This window comes from Bidens hawaiensis, unplaced genomic scaffold, assembly GCF_021521415.1.
Source record: "Bidens hawaiensis isolate Kalapana, Puna unplaced genomic scaffold, B.hawaiensis_p1.1 tig00007279_1, whole genome shotgun sequence".
In the NCBI taxonomy this organism is placed as follows: Eukaryota; Viridiplantae; Streptophyta; class Magnoliopsida; order Asterales; family Asteraceae; genus Bidens; species Bidens hawaiensis.
Window position 1 is genome coordinate 232,934 of NW_027491504.1, and position 13,184 is coordinate 246,117.

Here is a 13,184-nt window from a genome sequence, read left to right on the forward strand (position 1 = left end):
TAGTTATGGACTGGGATCGCAAAATAGACACCTAAGAGAAAACCCGAACATGACCCCTGACCCTTCTCAAGAGACACCTATGGGTTTCTAATAAGCTTTAACGCACACCGGTATTAAAAATCAAGTTTCCTTACGGTCACCTAATTATTTATAACTTAGTTCCTTTATACGGAATCCTACGTTACAGCGCGGAAATCAAAGGCAGTCTAATATATCCAATTGACTCGATAGACAAAATTAATCAATCAAACCTAGACGGACTCCTTACGAAGAACTAAATCTAGCAATCCTGATCAACAAAGACCTATCAATTACCTAGCACCTTATAGCTATTTAGGTTAGTAGCACACTTAGGTTTATTTAATTAATAATTACTATTCCTATGATCTTATTGTAAATTAATCATAAAATAATCAAGAGCACAAAGTAATTGACCTAATAGCAACCTATCATAATGACAAGCAATAATCAAGGCAACTATGAAATAATAACAATTAATCAAACAATCCTAAATATCCATCCGCATCAATTTAATATAAGTAAACCTTTTACTAAATCATAAAACTATAACGATAAATAAATCCAAAATCAAAACACAACGTCAAAATAGGTTCATCATAAGCCTAGACAGTCTATAATGTTTAGCCTAGCATTTTAAAATCAAACAAAAAAATAATAAACGAAATCATGGCGAAAATAAATAAGAACGGAAGAATAAATGCGACAAAACCCGGAGTCTTCGTCATTGAATATTAAGCACTTCGCCGGCTGATTCCTCAACTCCAAAGCTGCCAAAAACTGACATCGGACGCCTCGGAACTCACCAAATTCTTCTGGAATTTTAGGGTATGCTTAAGGGTGAGTTTAGGGGTCTTTATATAGGAAACATGGGTCCAAAAATAAGTAAGACGGTTAAACTTTGGAAGATTCTGGAACTAGGGGCCGCCGCGCCGCGCGGCGGGCTTCTTCTTCCCCGTCGTGTGGCGCTCCGGCAAGAGGGGGGGGCGCCTGGTCTGGTCCGCTTCGTTTCCTGATGGCTCGGTTCTCCGATTCGGCTTGTTTTTGCTCTTTTTTCGCCCTCTTTTCATCGAAATTAAAACCCGAAACCTAAAACATAAAACCATGTTAGTAGTATACAAATCTTACTTAAAACCGAACAAAACTAATAAAATACTAAATAAAATATACACGGGATTAATATATATTGAACGTTATATCAATGTGTAAAAGTAAAAAAAAAGTTAAAAAGTGTATGTTTACTAAATAGTGTGAATGCAAACAAATTCGGCTATTTTTGGACCAACATTGTGCATGGGAAACATAAAGCTTGTGAGTGATGTGGGGATGTACCAACTAAAGTCTAAATGTACAAATTTAAATCTTTTCTCTTCTTTTTTCTATTTTTATTCACAATCCAATCCAATCCAATCCAATCCAACCCAACTCAACTTTTTAATAAAAAATTAATTTCTCTCTCTTCCACCTACACAACCCAACCCAGCTTTTTATTTTTATTCACAACCCAATCCAACCAAACCAATTATTTTAATACATATATCTTATTATCTTTTTATTTATTCTATAAAATTTAATAAAATTAATAAAAATATTTATTTTTTAAACAATAATTTTAAGTATAAAAATCGTTAAAAAAGATAATATCGTAATTCTATTAAAAAAAACCTTGAATTTTTACAACTATTAAAAAAATAAAATTTTATATATAATAATATTAAAAAATACATATTTTTAAAAGTGCTTCATTTCTAATAAAATTGATATCGAAATATTCATAAAAATAAACTAAACAAGAATATGTTTTTAGATTTTTGAAATAAGTCAAATAATATAAATTATTAAATAAAACTCAAATTATATAAAAAAACAAATTGTTTGAAAGAAAAAAACAAAAGAATATTTAATTAAAAATGGGTTGTGACATAGGTTGGGGAACCTGGGTTTTAGTATGAAAATGATTTAATCTTTTTATTTATTCCTTAAATAGTGTCATGACCTTCTAAGAGGTCACCAATAAAAGTAGTTAACATGCACTAGTGCATCACCCGACTACTTTTATTCCCAACCTAACCCAACGCAACTCAACTTTTTAATAAAAAATAAATTCTCTCTCTTCCGCTTACACAACCCAACCCAACTCAACTTTTCACTTTTATTCACAACCCAACCCAACCCAAACAAATTATTTTAATGTATATATCTTATTAGTTTTTAATTTATTCTATAAAATTTAGTAAAATTAATAAAAATATTTATATTTTAAACAATATTATTTTAAGTATAAAAATCATTAAAAAAGATAATATCATAATTCTATTAAAAAAACCTTGAATTTTTACAACTATTAAAAAAACAAAATTTTACATATCATAATATTAAAAAATACATATTTTTAAAAGTGTTCCGTTTCTAATAAAATTGACATCGAAATATTTATAAAAATAAACTAAACAAGACTATGTTTTTAGATTGTTGAAATAAGTCAAATAATATAAATTATTAAATAAAACTCAAATTATATAAAAAAACAAATTATTTAAAAGAAAAAAACAAAATAATATTTAATTAAAAAGTGGGTTGTGACCTAGGTTGAGGTTGCAATCCGGGTTGTAGTGTGAAAATGATTTAATCTTATTATTTATTCCTTAAATAATGTCATGACCTCTTAAGAGGTTACCAATAAAAAGTATTAAGCTGGAGCATTTAATTAAAAGCCCAATGTGTATCTAAAAGCTTAGATATACTTACATATGTATTCTGATACGTATACTAATATCATTGAACACTTGCTTCTGTCACGAACAATGAATCTCATCTTATTCATCTCAACATGATGAAACTATGTTACGTCTCTCTTACATCTCTTTTCTTTTAATACTCCACGAGCACATGGACGGATCCACCTAGTAAATGGGTGGTTGCTATAAACCATCCAAATTTCGAAACAATAGTGTACTGAAAAATAATATAGTGAACCATCTTATAAATTAGAAAGTAACCATCTTAATTTGAATATAAGTTGTTGGTATGGTAGATACGTCTTTTGGTTTGTTAATTGAAGGTTGCATGTTCAAAACCATTTTAAAGAAGTTTTTTTTATTTTGATTTTTTTCTATGGAGCTTTTTAGGGTTTCATAAACCAAAACTTTTAAATAAATAAACAACGTTGCTCTCTGCCTCTCTCCCCTCTCCACCACGATTACGCAGGCGCCACCCCTCCTTCCTCCGGTAGTTCGCGCATTCGGCCGAACTATTGTATTTTATATTATGTAACGATTTCAAAAGATGAAGACTCGTAAGGAACAACTATAAGTATTTTTTTTAATTCGTAAGGACCATTATATTTATATTGTGTGTTTTTTAATTTCAAATGATGGTGTCTTTTTTATTATTTTATCGTATTGAATGCCCTATTTTTGGATATTTTTCGGGTACAAATTGGGTTTTTTTAAGGGACTTCACTCTTTTGGAGTATTTTTGTGGTATTTTTCAGGTAATTTCGAGTATAGATTCGATATTTGAAATAGCCGGTCTAGGGTATTGGAAAAACCTGGTTCCGAGTAAGGGTACAAATCAACTCTGATTTTTGGGTATTACAGGGTACAAATCAGGTCCGGATTTTAGTATTGAAATACATACCCTATACGTGCCCTTCGAATATGATTAGATACGGGTACGAGTAGTAAAAATCCAGGTATTAAAAACCCGGTTCCAGATTCATATTTTTTATGCACCTCTAAATTGAAGTAACGTATATTTCAACAGCTTCTAATAATAATAATAACTTTTTTTTTTGTGTAAACATTCACTAATTTTTTTATATTAAGCAGAAAATTACCAAAAGTTTTTTTATTATATCAAAACAGAAGGTAAGCGGACAACAAGCTGCGCCGCTACCCTCTTTTTGAATTGTAAAACCTAAACTTTTAAATATATTATTATATATTTATAATATTCAGAAAAATAGACATTAGCATTTAGCAAGTAACCTCTTGTAAGAGCGTGTTTGGGATTGGGTTTCAAAACAACTTATTCACTTATTAGTTTTTTTAAAAAGCCAGGATTTGTAACTTTTAGAAAACAACTTTTAACCACTTTAAAAAGCTAAAATAAGAAATACTTTTGTGATTGATACACATTTTCTTAACTTGCTGGTTTTTTATTATTTTCAAACTCAATACCAAACATTGCTCTAACATTTTTAGATGAACTTAGGAAGTGTTTGGTATGAGGTAATCAGAAAGGAATGGAATAACCCATTCACATGGAATGAAAATTAGAAGCGTTTGGTTGCATGCTAGACTGAAATCATGTATTCCAAGATGATTCCGCAACTGAGACTATCCTTCTCTACGGTGATTAACTGCCAAAATAATTTGATTTACCTCTTTTGTGTTCGGTTGGCCTAATTTATTTCATACTGAGAAGGGCTCCATAAAGAGTATGGCTGAGGAGATGATAAAGAAAGTTTGATAAGTATTGGATTCATGTAATCTGTTGATCTCAATTTGTGTTATACATTTTTTAGACCTGCTTATTTTCTTTAATAATTGTAAGAGAATGATGTTTTGGTATTGGGCTACCTTGATTATGTTGAATGTTCAGAATTAAAAATGTTGTTTTTATTCAGATTAATGTGTAATCGTGTTAGTTTGTGTTTGTTTTTGTTCGTTAACAATCGCTTGTGTCTGTTTATAGTGTTAGCGAACCAACAAACACGAATTTTTGTCCGATTTCATGTTCGTACCGTCTGCTTGTCTAGTAAAAAACTTAACGAACGAACACAAACAAGGTTTGGTTTGGTTTGGTTCGGCCTGTTCAAAAATTGGTAAATTCTCTTTATTTTGAGACATGGGTATTTTTGTCATTTTTAATGAATTGTATTTCATTCATTCATTTTTTTCTACATACTAAACATCACAAAGTAATGATTCATTTTATTTCAATAGGTTAACCAAACATAACATTATAACATTGGAATGTCAATAATCTATTTCTTTCATTAGTCCATTCTATTCCATTCCCACCTTCATTCCATTGCATTCCATTATTCTTTCTATTACCTAATACCAAACATACCCTGAATAAAGGGGAAATTGAATGGGAGAATGAATAGAATTGACAAGAGAATGAAATTGACCATTACATTCCTTTGTCTTGTTTGGTTAACCTTTGAAACTAAAATGAATTATTAGTTTACGTTGTCTGGTTTATAGAAATGAAATAGAAATAATAAAAATACTTCTATCTCAAAATTCTTCAAAAAAGAAAAACAAAACAAAAAAAAAAACTAGAATGGCGGCGGTGATAGCTCCGGCAACGAAAATGGTGGGGGAGGTGGCGGTCAGGCGGCAGGGGTGGCGGTGCTCAAGTGATAGTAGCATTGGTAGTGATGGCAATGGTACGGTGGTGGTGGTCAGGCAATGACGGTGGTGGCGGTTATGGTCAGGCAGGGCGGTGACAATGGTTGCGGAGGTTACGGCGACGTTGTTGGCAACGGTGGTGGTAAGGCGGCGGCGGCGGAAACGGTGGTGTGCAGCGGTGGTGGCTACGGCGACGGTGGTGGTAAGGTGGTTTAGCGGCGGCGCGTGGGTCGCACGCGCCGTACAGCGGGTGTCCGTTGGGTGTGGCGTTGTTGGATCGCGAGGGGAGAGTGTATAAAGGGTCGTATATGGAGTCGGCGGCGTAACCCGAGTATGATGCCGGTGCAGGCGGCGTTGGTGGCGTATATGGTGGGTGGCAGTGGTGGGTTTGAGAGGATAGTGGCGATGGTGCTGGTAGAGAAGGAAGAGGCGGTGGTGGCGCAGGAAGAGATGGCGCGGTTGGTTATGAAACATATTTCGCCGAAATGCGAGATATTGGTGGTACATTGTCATTGATTCAAGACATTATTTTGATTCTTCTTTGATTAATTGCATGGCTTTAAGTTTTACGTGTGTCGTTTTCGGAGTATACAGATTGAACTAATTTTTTATTTAGTACCAATGCTGTAACGAACTTAGAAACTTAACCGATCCCAAACGAACTCGTGTCGTCAATAGAGGTGCATAAACCGGTTTAAAACTCAAAACCGGTTTGGGTTAAAACCAGTTCGGTTTGGTCAACAAAAGTCAAAACCGGTTTATTACCGGTTTCGGTTTGGGTTGAAACTGGTTTCTTACAATGTTACGATCGGTTTTGGTTCGGGTTTTGGCCGGTTTTGGTTTGGTCAATCGGTTTGGAACCGGTTTTGGTAGAGAAAATTACAAACAAGTTCTGAACCTACGGTTTCAATCAGTTCCAAACCGGTTTCTACATCATCGGTTTCAATCAGTTCCAAACCGGTTTCTACATAATCGGTTTCAAACCGGTTCGGTTTCGGTTCAGTTTTCAGGTCGGTTCAGTTAACCGGTTTATTTGTCCACCTCTAGTCGTCAACAGGTTTGCACCTAGTTTACTATGAATTTGCAATCAAAGAAATGCAATCAAAGAAATGGTCTGTGTAGCATTTGTAGCATTCAAGGGAACAGAGAAAACTTGAAAAGCACCTTAAAATTGTAGACCCTATACATACTTCTTATGTTGGGCAAAAGCAATGTATGTTAAAATAAAAGATAAACATGAAATGTCGACCAATGAAATAGCTTCAAGTGTTTGGTGGTGTAGTAGTGGTTTCACTGTTTGTTAGGTAGGCAATTCAAAAAGTTGTTTCATCATTGTGTCTAAATCATGAATCATGGTTGTAAAAATTGCGTCTAGGCGTCGAGTACTCAACAAGTAATCCCAGAGTAATTCCAGCCTAGACCGAGTATTCCTAACTCCCTAGTCGGCCGCATAGGATCCACTTAACGACTTTTGTAACCTTGGTCTAAATATGAAAAAGCATCATTAACAATCAACTTATGTATATACCATTTTGCATGTATACTAAACCAGTGGCGGAGCCACCCTATGGTCATCGGGTTTGGCCGAACCCGATCTTTTTTTGGTGTTATATATAACCTATAGTATCGAGCCATTGAGCGAACCCATACTTTTTCGACGAGCGAATTCAGTGTCATTCTAAAAAAAAGTATTAGAACCCATTAATTATTTTAGTAATGAATCTTTTTTTATAAAATCAAAAAAACTTTAAAAATTGTTAACAAACATTATAAATGGGCCAATAATAACCCATATATAGATTATTAAAAAATGTCCAAATTATTCATATAATTGTCCAGTAAACCCAACCCAATTAGCATTCTTAAACATAATACCTAAGTGAAAATTAAATAAAAAAAAAACAAAAACAACATCCATCGCCTCAGCGACCGATAAATTTTGTTTCTATCGACCAAACGACCATCGCCTTGTCGCCATTGCCAGTTCGCCTCAAGGTTTCAATCATCGCCTTACCTGCCGCACTTCAACCAGATGACAATGGTTGGTCGACTAACTCTTTCTTTGATGAGCCTTCAATCAATCCAGACCTCACGACGAATCTTTCTTTAATTTTGCGTAATTAGATGGGTGATGACTATATATATGATGTGTGCATTTGTTGTATTGAAAATGAGTTCTTTTTTTTGAGTCGCGATTGAAGATGTTATGAATCGTTTTCAAAGCATGAATATGTGTAGGAAACAGTTATAAGGCAATATCTTTTTTATTATATATGACTTTGGGCCCCACCCGTTGGCCAAAAACTTTGGCGCCAGAAGAAAACCGAGCACCGAAAAATGCCGAACCCACAGAAAAATTTTTTTTTGGCTCCGCCACTGTTATAAACAAAAAGCATGATGAGATTGACACTTTGTTAGTGCCCCGTTAGTTAAAAAAGGCAAGGTAACGTCTTTTTTCGGGGTGTTGCAGGAGACGAGCAACGACATTTTAGGATGTACATATTTTGGGTGGTGGGAGAATATCGCATATACTAAAAGTTGTGTTTATATACATGACAGAACGAAACAAGTGACATATGCCATCATCAGCGAGGCGTAATGGTCGCTTCTCGATTTCCCATATGCCATCATAAGCGAGGAGTCATGGTCGCTTCTCGATTTCCAGAGGCAGCAGCTTGTGAGTTGTCTAGCCAATCATATCATTTTCTTTTAATACATATGTATTTGTTTTGATTTTTTTGAACTGCCAAATTATATTAAAACCACATTCCACCTTCTAAAAATAATACCATATTTGTTAACACAGGTGATCAAGTGGAGGTTTTGAGTAATGGAATTTACAAAAGTGCCCTTCACCGAGTTACGACTGATAAAGACGGAAGTAGGCTTTCGATTGCTACATTTTATAATCCAGCTGGCGATGCTGTGATCTCGCCAGCTAAGAAACTGTCGTACCCGAGTCAATATACGTTTCAAGATTATCTGAAACTTTATTCGTCTACTAAGTTTGACGATAAAGGGCCGAGATTCGAGTCCATGAAGGCGATGGTCAACGGTCACTGATAACCGATAACAAATAAAAGCCAACGGTCTCCTACTGTCTGTGTTTTACTTGATGTAAACTTTTACTTATACTACTCGTGCGTTTTTTTTTTCTTTTTTCTTTTTAACATGTTTCCTTTACTTCATGTTTCTGTTTGTTGTTTGAGAATATAATACATAGAAAGTTGCCAGCATATTCCAATATACACTGACTCGCTTTGAAGCTCTATAACTAGGCCTGTAAACAAAACAAACGAACACGAACAGAGGCATGTTCACACGAACACGAACGGGGGCATGTTCGTGTTCATTCATTTAACTTTAACCGAACACGAACACTAGCATATAATCAAACAATTCTTTTTGTTCACATTCGTGTTCCTTTGTTTAAAACCTAAATGAACAGTACACAGATGTAAGCAAACACAAACGAACATAAACGATCAGTGTTTTAAATTCATCCAAAAACACTTCTAAATTAGTGTTTTAAATTTACATGATTCACTCAGAATATCCATCATAATACTACCAAGCGAGCCCCTTTTATATTTACATAAATATAACTATTTGTGTATTTATTAAAATCTAAACGAACAAAAATAAGCAAACATAAACAAATGAACGCAAATAATCGAACACAGACGAATGTAGCATAAAAGGACGTTTATGGACATAAATGAACGAATGTAAGTTCATATTCGTTCGTTTGATTAAATGAACAATAAATTTGTTCGTGCTCGTTCATTTACTAAATAAACAAACATCATGCCAAACAGTTTGTTTACATGCCTATCTATAACTTGTGTATTTATTTAAATTTAAACGGACTAAACAAACATAAACACAAACGAACAACGAACGTAAATGAGCAAACATAAAAAAAGCAAGCATAAACTAACGTTTATGAACATAAAGGACGTTCACAAACATAAATGAACAAACAAAACTGTGAATTCATGTTCGTTCATTTATTAAATAACCGAACTTCCAGCCGACCAGTTCATCGAACGTTCGGTTCAATTGCATCTCTCTCTCTCTCTAACTCAAAATCAGATCAGTGTAACCAGTGTTGCAAAAATCCCGACTAGGCACCGATTAATCCCCGATTAATCGCTAGTCCCCACTTCACTTAATAATTTTAGGCTAGTCGGCCAATTAATCGGTCAACGGTCAAATCCAGTCAAAATCGGCGGTTTCCAGCGAGTTTCCGACCAAAATCAGCGATTTCCGGCGAGTTTCCGGCATATTCCAGCAAAAACCAGTGGTTTCTAACGAGATTTCAGCCAATTTCCGGCCAAACTATGTTTTTGTATGTATAAAACTGAAAATCACATATAAAAATGTGTGCGTGTATAAAACTGAAAAATATATATTAAAGTCCGATCCAATTAATCCTGATTAATCGCTAATCGCTGGTCCCATACCCATCGCCCGACTAGCAATTTTTACAACACTGAGTGTAACCATAATCTCTTTACCCGAACACTTACAATAAAAAAAAAATAAAAAATAAAAAAACACTAGTTTAATCTTACAGCCAATCACCCTCTAATTAACATAAACTAATTACTGTATCAAAAAATAACAAACTGGAGTTGGGGGTTTAACCTTTGTTTAGATGGGATTAAAGATGAAGTGTTATTAATAAGATTGGCTTCAATGGGTTGCATTAGAAGAGACAAGAAGGAAGCAAATGATGAGATATTATTAATTGATGAAGAATTGAATGAAGATTGAAGCCATAAAGATGCTTCAGTTTCAGGGGTCACTGAGTTCATGAATATCTTCATCAATGGAACCCATGATTCCATTCTCTCTGTTTCTTCATGTACCTGAACTGGGTGTATCATAAAAATTGCTAGTCACTAGTCGGTCGGTCGGTGGGGCCGGCGATTAACCGGGATTAATCAAGATTAATCGTGATTAATAGGATAGGACTTTGGGGGCAAATTATTCTACAAGGTGAGACAAAATAAGAAGGACAAGAAGGATTTATAGCCATACAAAAAAAAAAAACCATTCAAAAAAGATTTTAAAAAAATAAATAAATAATCATAACTTAAAATTTAATAAAAAAAACAAAAAAGTAAAAACACAAAAGCGTTTCCACCGTCTTTCTCGTTCTAAAAAAAGCCCACGATGTTAAGAGAAAAAGATCATCGTGTCTTTTTGTTTATCATTGTGTTTTGTGTTTATTTTCGTCATTGATTGTGTCTTTTTTTCTTAACATTGTGTCTTTTCTTATATTGTGTTATATTTTGTTCGGCGTTGTGTTATATTTTGCGATTTATTGTGCCTTTTTTTAGTTATAATTGTGTCTTTTGTTCATTTTCGTCATTGTGTCTTTTGTTTCTGCATTGTGTCTTTTTTTTTGAACGAGAATGACAACGGAAACATTTTTGTTTTTTTTTATTTTTTCGTTTTTTATTTATATTTTGATTTATGATTTTTTTATTAATTTTTTAGAATTTTTTTATAGGTTTTTTTTATGTGACCACAAATCTTTCTCACACTTCTTATTTTTATCTCCCTTTACATTTTAATTTTTCCATATATATATATGTGTATGTATGTATGTATGTATGTGTGTGTGTGTTATTGGTGACATTTTTATTTATCAAAAGGTTTGTATATTTTGTTATATCAAATATATTTTGTAAAGATTTCATAGTTTTTTTTTATAACGATGACCTTCTTTTTTGTGTTTAGTAAACAGTACTCTCTAAGTTGGAGAGCCCTGTTGTCTACTAAGGTCAAACTATGTTATCTTAACCGGCCTACACTAGCTTCAGAGTTTGGCTTGAACGTTCCCCGATGATCCATTATATGAAATTTTGGGGTCCTATTAAGGACACCCAGACACCTCCCCTATATGCCCTGTATAGAGCTATACGGGGCATATCAGGTCCCCTATACGTCCCATATAGGACTATACAGGGGGTATACGGGAACCCAATACGCCTCTTATAGCTTTATAAGGGACGTATTGATGGGTGTTTTAGCTAAAAGAAGGTGTCCCTAGAATTCCCCGAAATCTTATTCTAAATGCTTCAAATAAAACTACTTTTCCACACCAATTAATGGTTAAAATGATATTTTTAAAGTATATATTATACTAGTTTTAGAGCCCGTGTCACACACGGGATAACTCAAATGATAAAATTATAAGTAAAATAAATAATTACATAGCGTATATGAAAAAAAAATGTATTACACCTATGCTTGTATCTATACAATGTGTACATAAATTGATTTTATTTATATCACAAAATGATTTTTTTAAATGAACTTAATAAAAAAATGTCCATGTAAAAACGTAGCCGAGAATGCTTCTTTCTATTTTGAAAAATTCATTCTCGGTGTCATATATGTATAATTGAAAGAATTTTGGTTATGAATCAATTTCGGAAATAAGACTTGTCATACGATAGTAGTTCTAACCACTCACCTAAATACAAAAGGAGCGTTACCTTTACTGATATATTTATCAATTTACCACCAATCAAAGGAAAGTGGAACATTAAATTGTAACAATGGATGTTCTTCAAGAACTATGTTTTTCTGAGTTACACCATGAAAAAGATTTTGATAAGTTTCAGAGGGCCAGCTTCTTGACTTTATCATAATGACAACATAAAAAACAACATGTTAACTCATTCAATTTTGTGAATATTTTGTTTCATTTGAGCATAGTTTAGCATGTCATGCTTCCCATGCAATGTTCTGATCACTATGGAAGGAAAAATTAATGTTGACATAAATATTTCAAATTTGATAAAAGTTAAGCATTGATAGGCATGGGGGTGACATATCAAAAGTGTTCGCAATGTTTTCTTAAATTTTAATAGATGAGGGGGAAATAGTCAGTTTGCCAAATCCCAAACCTTTTAATTATTTGAAAAAATGTCCTTAAAAATAAATTTGAAACCCGAATCATGTTTAAAATTCTAACTTTTATACTTTTGACATTTTAAAGTAACACTTTGAACCCATAACAAATTTGACGATAAATTTATTTTGCATTCTCAAACTTTTAAAAATACTCAAAATTTTCATTTTTGACCCAAATGTACCAAACAATCTATTTACCAACTTTTAACCCATAAAATCAAATTTAAGTTCCACAAAAAAAACCCGAAACAATTTTCATTTGAGAAACATGATTTGTTGTTGATTTTTGGAATTCATCAAGTATTTTGAAATATATAGTAAAATAATATGTTAATATTTATATTTATAAAAATATATAGATATTATATAAATATAGTGTAAAAGGAAAGTGAATAATTATTGATTTATTGCATATATTAGGATATATTAGTTTTAGAAGGAAAAATTATAAGAATTAACCAAAACATGACAAGTGTTCATATTTATTTTATTTTATTAGAATAGGTAGATTAGATTGTGGCACTTTGCTAAAATATTTGGTGTATATGCTTTAGACATTTATATATTGTACGTGTAAACATATTATAATTTGTAGTAAATTAATAATGAAAATAACTAAGACCAGTTAGCACTAATTTGTTTGGCCAAGTCATTGGATCAATTATGTTGACATGTTAATACAAGTATTATTATTACTTAAACATGAACAAATCAAGTAAAGATCATTATCACTATATATTTAGACCATATCTAAATAACATAGTATAACATAGTAACATCATATAATACTAAATAACCCATTCAAACACACAGCAAGTCAGCAACGATCTTGTCAGTACGTTGCATCCTTAAATCAATCCGACCAATTAA